At 45.1% G+C, this 9,990-nt stretch overlaps 1 pseudogene; it reads left to right on the forward strand.

Annotated features, from left to right (window-relative positions):
- The first annotated feature begins 6,255 nt into the window (after window positions 1-6,255).
- LOC137376827 (U2 spliceosomal RNA) lies at window positions 6,256-6,364 on the forward strand (annotated as a pseudogene).
- The last annotated feature ends 3,626 nt before the right edge of the window (window positions 6,365-9,990 follow it).

The following is a 9,990-nucleotide window of genomic DNA, read 5'->3' on the forward strand; positions in this document are numbered from 1 at the left end:
GTGCTATTACCAATACAGGGAGAACCATTGAAAGCCTAGTTCAGTGGCCGTTCAGAGTAGTAAAGAGAATTAGCAAGGTGATGTATATAATTGACACCCCAGATCGTAGGAAAAAGCAAAGGCTGTGCCACATCAATATGTTAAAACAGTATCACAGCCGGGAAGGGGACAAACAAGCACAAGTCTGTCAGGCAGTCAGGAAAGAGGCAGGCGAATGGAACAGTGAGGACAAGTTAGAGGGAGGCCTGGAGGATTCCCAAATTGAACCCTCTACTGCCTGGTTAGCTAACACTGAAATGTTAGGGAAATTAGATACTGTACTCTCTTATTTAAACGTAAAACAGAGAGGAGACCTAACAAGGCTGCTCACAGAGTTTAAAGGGATCTGCAGGGACAAATCAGGGTTCACAACCCTAACCCTACACAATGTGGATGTGTGAGAGACCCGTCCCATTAAACAAAATCCCTATCGCCTAAGTCCCATGAAACTGATCCAGGTTCGGGAGGAAATTCAGAATGAAGACCGAGAAATTAAAGATCTGAATTTTTATTTTTAAAATTAAAAATTAAAAATTACATTTAAATTCTGAAAGGAGACACAGAAAAGCTCATAAGCCAAAGGAAAACCCTAAGACCAAAAAGTTTCTTGTGGCAGATTTGCAGGATGGTGATGGTCATGGTGACTGCATTAAATATCCTAACTGAGGAAGAATTGTGGGCCAGGCTGGATGAGCACAGAAAAAAACATGTACAAAAAGCACTGAATGATCTTCACAAAGTTATGAACAACTTTGAATCCAGGGTTGAGTTCACTGATTTAGAAAAACTGGAAAAGAAAGATTTTGTTGTAATACCTGAGGAAATTCAGTGTATGCTGGAGTACAAGCTGATAGAGACCAATCAGAGCAGTTGGAGTTCCTCAGTTGTGCTCGTGCACAAGCCTGGATGAAAAATAAGAGAGTATGGCTATGACAGTGAGACTGCTAAGTGTGTGTGTACAGTTTCTTTTTAATTTGTGACCCCATAATGAAATGTTCCTGTTGTCACATTTCATTTCGCATGGTAGGGAGGTGTTATGCCAATGTGTTTTGTTGAATGATAATTTTCCTTAATCCACTGACTGGAGATCTGAATTTATATTTTTTTAACAGACATCTTTAAAAGACAAACTGCCGGCAAAGTCATCCTTCCAGTTTAAGATGATCACCTAATTTGCAACACTGTATCGTACACTGCAATGCTTGTGAGGAGAGAGACAAAATGTATGCTAATTTCCCAGCAAGAACCAAGACCCAGGAGGTTTAAAAGAATTACCTGTTCTTTCAGCAAGCAAAAATATACTGCTAACTGCTATGTTTGAATGACTGAGTGACTGTCATGTGATAAGCCCCTCCCCATCTGTGGTTTTAAGCTCTTTATTTTTCTCTGCAGCAAAGGAGATGCAACTGGGCTCTGACAAGAGCAGACCCGAAGTGGGAGTCCATCTCTCTCTCTCTCTCTCTCCATTCCACCTTGAAAGCTTTCAAATCCAGCTTGTTGACTGACCACCTTTGCATACTCTGACTACAACCAGAAACAGCGTTGGAGGAAATCATCTGCATCGCTATCTCCAAGAGACTCACTGCACCAGTCATATACCTCTTCAAACTAAAAGCTTCCGGACCACTGAATTCAGTTAGAAGCCATCCAAATCACCAAACTCCACAGACTGTATACTCTTTTTTACTGGATTCTATCCCAACCAATCTACCTTTTCCCACTCTGTAACTTATTTGTATGTGTGTAAACCTCTAGAATGTGTGAGAGAGTGAAAGTTGGTGCATTGTTTATTGTTTTATTCGTTCGGTTTAGGTACAATAAAGTTAACCTCTTTTTTTGTTAACTCAAGAAAACCTGTCCGAATGGTTCTTGTTATGATCATAGAAAGTTGTTACGACTGAGGCCGGAGGAGTGCATTGTCTTTTCTAGTTCCACTTCTCCACAGGTCACAAAATATATTTTTTAAATGTTTACCAGTTTCCAATGCAGTCAATCATATACTCTACTCTTTATCCCAGAATAAAATATACCAACCAGGTTTCTTTAATAAGCAACAAAATTATCCATTTATTATGAAACAAGACATAACCAGTAATGAAGCAAAGCATTAACACACAGACTGAAATATGAAAGTTCCCCTTTTTAAATTCCCCACACACAAACTCACACACACACTGAAAAAAATACGGAAATTCTCTCTACAGAGGTCTGTTACAAAAAAAAGACAAAAAGGAATACTTTGGCCAAATACTTGCTAATTTTTGAAGAAAGAAGATATGGAAAGATGTGATTTGTCCCTTTTTGGTCTGGCGTCCCAAATACGCATAGACAGCTGTCACTGGGATCTTTCTAGAGCAGTTCTTTTCAGGCAATGTTGAGGATCAGTTTAGCAGGCTTTCCAGGAGAAATGTGGCACCAGGAGTTTCTGGCAGGCTTTTCAGGAGAAATGCAGCCATCAGTTTCTCCATTTCTTACACTTGATTCTCATAAAATTCTCAAAGTGATGGAAGAGGGTGAGCTGATGGTGGCTGCTGTCTTGGCTGGGTTTCTCCCACTGTCTTCAAAACTGTTCACACCCCAACACACCATCCAAAGTAAAACCAAAAACAATCTCAGGAGTCAAGCCTCCTGAAGCCTATAAATTGTAACCAGTCACTTCTCTGTAAACATCTTCCCCAGGTCACCAAGGTTTCTGTTGTTTATTGCTTAAAGCACATGACTTCCAGCCAGGTTGTTTTTAAACAACATCTCAGTGTTCTTTTAATGAACTGTCAACAACAAAGCAAAGTCCATCGTTTATGAAATCTTCAGCCTTCCAATGAATCCATCCCCACAATTCAAATATAAGTCTTCAAAAACATATACTTAACAAAAAATGTAGAAGCACTTTAATTACAAAATAAATAATCAAACACCTATTGAATTGGCCAGTACATTCACTTTAAGAAAGAATTAAACCTGTTGTGATCAGACAAAGAGAGGGAAAAGAGGGAAACCCTTTGACCCCTCCTCACTTGACCGTAACACACCCATTAAAAGTGAGAAGGTGTCAGCCAAGGAACAGATAGAAACTTCCCAGGCTTTCAGCCCAAGGTTTTCGTTTGCTGTTTGGGACAGAGAATAGCACCTGAGCTCACCTTCAAAATATAATTGATTAATAACCAAAATGCCTTCTTGTCACCTTTTGAGATTACAACAAACATGAGGGTTATCTAAATATGTGGAGGAGTGCATCTCTAATCTCTGTGCAGCAATCCACCATGTTTTTCACAACTGCAATATGCGATTGGACCTCATAGGAACTTCAAGGCTATCGACAGGAGATCTCTAAGGATAGAGGGATCTTGTACAAAGTTTTTCTTGTGAAAACTGTACAAAACTGTACTTACTGTCTTTTCCTTCTTTCGTATGGTAGTAGCAAAAAAAATCAAATGTCAGTAACTCTGTCAGATATCTTGGTCAAAGCTTCTAGAGTACAGCATGGATATCTTGTAGGGTGCCTGCAAATTTTCTCTAAAGGCAGTGTTTGATGATGTGCTCCATTGTTTGATTAGGAGATTCGCAGTCACATGATGTGAATGCTTTAATCTCCCATCGATCAAGAAGGCAGCAGCTTCTACCATGACCAGTTCTGAGGCAGTTAATGGCTGTCCAGTGTTTGTGAGGAAGGTTTGATCCTTCAAATTGTACTATGGGGCCCTCTATCAGGAATCTATTGGTATGTTGCAGTTCTTCCAAGCATTAAGTCATTGGTCATCAAAGCTGAGGAGAGACTACAGAAAGGCTTCAGTGACAGTCTAAAATGTCTTTCGAGATTTGAGATGGTTGGTGGCAAGTTGGTCAAGTCAGTCTGGATTGGCATATCTTTCCTGATGTAATGGTTGTATTCTCTGGAGACTACATATTCGCAATGTCGGTATAGTTGTACAATGTTTGCAAGCATGGGCAGCCAGGGTGTTGGTGTTGATAAAAGTGTATCGGTGATTGTTCTTACAGTAGAGGTCAGCCGGACATCAAGGGATTTGTGATGCAGACTTCATAACCATGCTGGAGAATAGTACTCCACTGTAGACTATACGGGTGCGAGAACTCCCTTATTATTAAGCGTCTGATCCCAATGTAGATCCAGCATGTTTCTGGATCAGGTTGACCCTACTCTTTAGTTTCATCCAAAGCTTCTGGAGATGCTGTCTGTATGATAGGGTGCTATCATGTGTGACTCCTAAATAGAAGGGGCTTTTGACATGTTTTCCCTCTGCTGCAGAAGGAGACTTTCCAGGCTCGGTTTGCTTGTGGGGCATTGAGGTGGAATCTTGACGTGCTGGTGTTTTACAGGTTTGACCTCAGTCACTATCAGCAAAAGTAAGCCTCCATCCTTTGTAAATCACTGACCAGGGCCTCCTCAGTGGTGGATAGATTCTTGCTTTGCGTGGTCAAGGCAATGTCAACAACATTTAAGAAATTTCAGGACTTTGTTTCAGGCAGAACACTGGTTTAAACGTTGAATAACAAGGTTTCCAAGGCCTGATGGCCATCATTTCTTTATAGGCAGAGCTTGCCCTGCCAAATTGTCAGAGTAAGGCCTGTGCTTTCCTCCTGGAGTGAGTGAAGTTAATCATCTCCACTAACTGTGGCTGTGGCTGTAGCTGCGGCTTTTCAAATCCTGGGCTCTAATTTACATGATTCTATCATGGCTGTATTGGACAGGCTAGGCGACCAAATCAAGAAATCCAAATTAGCAAAATGTAGTGAGGAATTAATTTACATAATTTTCAAGCCTCTAATGTGGCATCACCTGGCCCATAACATTGCCACTTCCACAACTTAAAATTGTTTCCCTGTAAATGTGGCATTGTTGCATCTTTGCTGCAATTGCATGCTGATCCAATTTTATGAGCTCATTGCACTTATGGCAAAGCTTTACAAAATTGGACTTTATGTCCAATGCTACCTTAACTGAAAAATACACTTCTATTCACAAATAAATCATACCTCTACTAAGGACCCCTGCTGTGAAGTGGTGGATGCCAGACATTTCACTAATGTAAATACAAAGCAGATGGGCTTTCCCTGAGATCAGACACTAGGATCTTGGTATGCATACTTCTTAACACTACATACTATCTAGTTAATCTGTGTGCACACTGATTAAGAGTTGTATTTTTGTTCTTTTGACAGTGACAACCAAGGTGTGCTACATTGTTTTTCTGGTAATATGCTGAAACCTCAGCATGACTCAACCGAGTGGTTTAAAAAGAAAAATACATCTCCCGATTAGTTTGTATCTTAGCTATGCATGACTCAGTGGAAGCTAGCCAACACACTGTTCCGAGAACCTCTTGGCAGATGTCAGTGGAACCCATCGCTTTGCATCTGTTTGAATCTCCAGAGATCTGTACTCTAAGGAGAAGCCCTTTATAATAGGATTATTCTTTGTAGATTGAAAGTTTTTTTGGTTGAACAATATTATACCATGTTGATAATCTCACTTCACTGTACTGCAGATTGTGGGATGTGGCTTTTTGCCCATGATTAATCATGCAACAGGTTCTAAATCTCAGCTATGTCACAGAAGGACACAGGAAATAGATGACAGTTAGTTAACTAGGAAAGTTAAAATGAGTTACCGAGGCCTCTACGCATACCATTTACAGAATGATAGAGCTCGATATATAAATTTCTTGCTCTTACTTAGGAATGGGGAATGCACAAATGTAAGAAAACCTACAGAGGGTGGCAAAATAGAGTAACATCTAAGGCTGTGAGATACAGGAGGTAAGCACTTTACATAGAAAGCACATCCCCAAAATCTACTATCATCTTTATCTGGTGGTTATTACAACTTTAAAATTTTCTGTGGCAAAAAATGTATTGGATATTTTCCTCTTTGTCAGGTTTAAATATAAAATCTGGAGAAAAAAATGAAATTGCTTTATGCTGAACTAACATGCAAATTTCCCTGCAATTTTCCACCTCATATGTTGGATATCTGTAATACTGTTTCTCATTATAATCCTTCTTCACACCTGCAAAATCAACTTACCCTGAGGTAACACTGCTTTCAACAAAATTGAAGCAAGTCTAAAATATGGTTTGAAGATATACAAAAAAAAAACATGATATAGAGGAGTAACAGAGTTGCATGGGAGTTTCATGATGATTTTAGCTTTGCACAACTGATAGGCTGACATCCAACAGCACAAATTTCTTTAATTCATCGCTTCTCGGCCTTTTGGCTAAGATCAAGTGTAGTATCTGTTCTTATTAGTGCTTACTTGGTTGAGAAGAGACCATGATCATTGCCTTTTGATCCTGGGGAAGCTTTGAGTAAAATGGCTATAACCAATCTTCGAGCTTCGGGCCAGGGAGTGCGCAACACCGTTCGGGTGGTCGTGAAAGACAAGGAAGGAGATGCACCAGTCGATCGCACCTTCTTCATCAAGAAAATTCTCTTCGATTGCTGCGGATTTCAAGCGACGGACGTCTTCTGCCTGCAGGATTTCCCCAGCAGTGGATACTTCGACGTGAGGTTCCGGAACGTGGCGGGATGCATCAAGTTCCTGAAGGCGTTCAAGGAGAAAGGGGACCGGGCGCCACTGTCGATCCTCACAGCGGAGCCGCTCTTCATGCTTCCGTCACAACGGGACCGGGTGGTGACGATTCACCTCTACAACCCCCATGTTCCGGTGGTGGATGTACTCACCTTTCTCGCCAGGTACGTCGAGGTGGCCGGCAGCAGCACTGATGTCAAGGACACCTTTGGGATTTGGACCAGCAAGCGGCAGGTCAAGGTGACCTTGAAGGTCGATCCCAGTGGAGCCATCATCCACCCTCCCTCCAGCTTCGCTATCGGGGGAAGTCAAGGCTTCTTGGTCCATGCTGGGCAGCCCAGAGTTTGCCGCACCTGTGGCAAATCTGGTCACGTGGCGGCCAACTGCAGCACGGTTGTTTGCAAGAACTGCAAGGAGGAAGGCCATCAGACCAAGGACTGTAAGCAGACTAAGTGTTGCAACTTGTGCGGTGCGGCAGGCCATCTCTACAAAACCTGCCCCAAACGCTGCCTCAGTTATGCTCAGGCAGCAAGGTCCAAGGAAAGGCCGGGAGAAGGTTCGACGAAGGCGTCCGGTGTTCGAAAGGAGACGAGCAACCTTCTCCGCAGTGAGGAACTTCAACCTGAGAAGGAGAAGGAAGGGGAGGTAGCTGAAACCAGCGACCTAGCACCTACCCTGCGCCCGGAAACCCCTCCTCCACAGACAGAATCAACGGAGGAGGAGGCAGCAGATGGACAAACAGGTCAGTGGCAAGTGGTCCAGAGGAAAACCACAAAGAAAAAACATCCCAAAGCGGAACAGGCCACCACCCAAACCAGTGGCAAGAGGAGGCTATCTTCTGAATCAGACTGCAACAACTCCTCTTCACTGGACGGGGGAATGCTGGAACGACAGCCCCTTCAAAAGAGGCGGCAGAACTCCAAGGAGATGGAAGATAAAGCATCCCAGCCCCCGGGCACTGGAAGCTGTGAAGGACCCGGCGTGCCCCAACCCCAAAGCGCCACACGTAACGACGTGGCCAACGTGTCTCAGCTCCGGGAAGCCGGGAGCAGTGATGTTTTCGAGGAGGAACACATGGAAGCAGCAGAGGAGAACCCAATCTTTGCTGCCTACAAGACCCCCCCGATGTCACCCCAGCGGAATGACCCCTGCATGAAAAACCAGGAGGGGTTTCTGAGCCTAACTATTGTGAAACAGCTTGCTCACACGATGGGTATGCAGGAACATCCCGAAGGACTGGGACTAGCAAGGACAAATGGTATGGGAAGCAACAACTAACTTTAAAAAAATGGGTGTAAAGATTGCTTCCATTAATGTGCGTAGCATTAAATCTACTACGCGATGTGTTTCAACCTTGGATTACCTCGCCAAGGTCAAAGCCGACCTACTGTTTCTGCAGGAGTGTGGAATACCACACCTCAGCACCTACAGGCAGTGGTCGCGATGGTGGTCCCACGGGCCATCGATCTGGTCGGGGGGAAATGATTGCCGTTCCTCCGGCCTGGGTATTCTGCTGCGGGGAGGTAACTTCACCATCTCCGAAGTTAAGGAGGTGGTGGGTGATCACCTCCTCATAGCAGACATAATGTACAACAACGCTCCACTCCGGTTGATCAACGTGTACGCCCCGGTTCAACGCAGCGAGCGGCTGACCGTCTTCCAGCAGCTTCCACTGCCGGTCATCCTAGGCGGTGACTTCAACTGCATCATCGATGCGGCTGGACGATCTGGCAGTGACGACAGCAAACTGGACGCTACGTCCAGATTCCTAATAGAAACAGTTAAAGATGCCAAACTGCACGACGTCTTCAGCAAACCTGCAGACGGAGCGCAGCGCAGATACACATGGTCAAGATCAGACGGGTCTGCCCATTCCAGGAGTGACTTCCTGTTTGTGTCCCGTCCCGTCACGGTCAGATCCACCGACGTCAAGCCGGTGTTCTTCTCCGACCACTGCCTCTTACTGGCCGACTGTCACTTACAGGATGACCAGCGGGTTGGCAGAGGGACGTGGAAGCTCAATGCTACACTGCTGACCCCAGAGAACGTTGAGGAACTCAAAGGGGATTACAAAGGTTGGAGGACCGTGAAACCCCTCTTTGAGTCTCCAGTTCACTGGTGGGAAGCGATTAAGGAGAACATCAAGAGGTTCTTCATCCACAAAAGTGTTCAGAGGGCGAGAGAGAGACAGAGGGAAATGTCCCGACTCCAGAAAAGTATGCAAAATCTGCTCCGGTTGCAGTCAATGGGGGTCGAGGTCAAGGAGGACCTCCAAGAGGTGAAGAGCCAGCAGGCCTCGCTCTTTGCAAAGGAGGCCTCCAAGAACATCTTCCGGTCCAGAGTCCGCTCCATCGAGCAGGATGAGACGTGCTCGCGTTACTTCTTCTGTTATCAGCAGCCTGAAGGAAGAAGATGGCTCGGTAACGTCTTCGCAGTCCGACATACTAAGGATCAGCAAATCCTTTTATGCTGGGCTGTATGACACGAAGCCCACAGACATCAAAGCCTCCCAGTCCTTCCTGTCATCTATCACAGAGGTCTTAGATGACGGCAGGAGGGAAAGACTGGACAAGCCGCTAACTCTGGACGAGCTGACAAAGGCTGTCGAGTCCTTCGAGATGAGTAAAACTCCTGGAAGCGACGGCTTACCGGTCGAGTTGTACTCGGCCCTGTGGGACTGGGTCGGCCCAGACCTGCTGGAAGCATACGAAGAGTATGCTCCTGGCCGGCAGCATGTCAGAATCCATGAGGAAAGGCATCATCACCCTCATTTACAAGCGGCAGGGGGAGAGGGCAGAAATCAGAAATTGGCGGCCCATCTCACTGCTTAATGTTGACAACAAGATTCTGTCCAAAGTCATAGCCAGTCGAGTCAAGTCTGCTCTGGAGTTGGTGATTCACCCCGATCAGACCTGCACTGTACCCGGCAGGAAGATCTCTGATAGTCTCGCGCTACTCAGGGATACGATCGCCTATGCACGGGACAGGAGGGTGGACACCTGCCTCATCAGCATGGACCAGGAGAAGGCTTTTGACAGGATATCGCACACCTACATGATGGACGTGCTTTCCAAAATGGGGTTTGGGGAGGGAATCTGCAATTGGATCCAACTGCTCTACACAAACATCAGTAGCGCAGTCTCAATCAACGGGTGGGAATCGGAAAGTTTCCCGATCAAATCTGGAGTCAGACAGGGCTGTCCCTGGTCTTGTTTGTTTGCTGTATTGAACCCTTTGCTGACTCTATTAGGAAGGATGCGAGCATAAGAGGGGTGACAATCCCAGGCAGTGGAGGCACTCAGGTTAAAACCTCCCTGTACATGGATGACGTCGCCGTCTTCTGCTCGGATCCGCTGTCTGTGCGCAGACTGATGAGCATCTGCGAACAGTTCGAACTGGC

Source organism: Heterodontus francisci, chromosome 13, assembly GCF_036365525.1.
Source record: "Heterodontus francisci isolate sHetFra1 chromosome 13, sHetFra1.hap1, whole genome shotgun sequence".
Taxonomy (NCBI): domain Eukaryota; kingdom Metazoa; phylum Chordata; class Chondrichthyes; order Heterodontiformes; family Heterodontidae; genus Heterodontus; species Heterodontus francisci.